This window comes from Carlito syrichta, unplaced genomic scaffold, assembly GCF_000164805.1.
Source record: "Carlito syrichta isolate Samal-C Ts95f unplaced genomic scaffold, Tarsius_syrichta-2.0.1 Scaffold104755, whole genome shotgun sequence".
Taxonomy (NCBI): domain Eukaryota; kingdom Metazoa; phylum Chordata; class Mammalia; order Primates; family Tarsiidae; genus Carlito; species Carlito syrichta.
In genome coordinates this window covers 15,049-16,249 of record NW_007048851.1, presented here as the reverse complement: position 1 = coordinate 16,249, position 1,201 = coordinate 15,049, and positions in this window count along the sequence as shown.

The window sequence follows — 1,201 nt, the reverse complement described above, 5'->3', positions numbered from 1 at the left end:
GTAGAGATGAGGTCTCGCTGCCCAGGCGGGTCTCGAACCCGCGGGCTCAGGCCACCCACTTGCCTCAGCCTCCCAAGGCGCGGATGACAGGCCGAGCCCCCTCAGCCGTGGTTTGGACGAGGAGACAGAGGCTCAGGGGGTCGACCCGCAGGTCACGTCAGAGCCTGGCTTGGACTCTCGGCCGACCAACACCAGCGGCTCGTGCTTTGCATGCCATCACCCACTGCAGCCCGTGGGAGTTGGCGGCGTGGGGCCTGCCCAGGCAACTCGTCCTCGCCACGTGCCAGGCGGGGGACACAGACGCAGGCCCCTCCCTGAGCCAGGATGCGCCAGCGTGAACACCAAGGGCACGGGCAGGGTCCTGGGCGCTCAGGCCAGAGGGCCGCTTGGGCGGCGTCACGGTGGGCGGGGAGGCCCACTCACTCCAAACGTCTGCCAGGCCTCCCGCCGACCCTGAGTCAGGCTCTGTTCCCTTCATGGGCTCGGCCCGTTTTCCAATCCAAATATTTCTCTTGTGCGAGGCTTTGCTGGCGGGGTGCAGGCCTTCCAGGGGCCTGACTTTGAGGGCCTGGCCGCATTTAAGAGTCGCTCGCTGGCTCTTCCGGAGGGGCAGGGGGTGACAGAAGCAGCCTCCCTGGCCGCTCCTCCGCCCTGGACGTCCAGCCTTCTCCGCACAGCTTCTCGGGGCCAGGCCCTGCGTGGGGAGATCCACTCCTCACCTGGGCATGTCCCGTGGTAGCCCCGAGGCTGGGTGCTGTGAGTCCCGGCCAGAGGATGAGAAAACAGAGCCTCCTGGAGGCTTTCTGACGCCACCGGCTCTCGTCCGCTGCCGTGGCCTGTGCCCTTCCTTGAGACCAGAAATAGGGTCCCCATCGTTGAATCACAGCTGAGCAAGGCCCGAGGTCAGCGTCAGATGGGTTGCGCAGCAGAGGCTTTGACCAGGCCCTCACTGCCCGAGCGGTGTCTTTCAAAAGAGAAAGGACTAGGCCGGGCTCAGTGGCTCAGCCTGTCATCCCAGCACTTTGGGAGGTTGAGGCGAAATGCCTGAGTCTGCGGGTTCGAGACCCGCCCGGGCAACTTGGCGAGACCTCGTCTCTACCATAAATAAAAAATTAGCCAGGCGTGGTGGCACGTGCCTGTCGTTCCAGCTACTTGGAAGGCTGAGGCAGGAGGATCGCCGGAGCCCAGCAGGTCGAGGCTG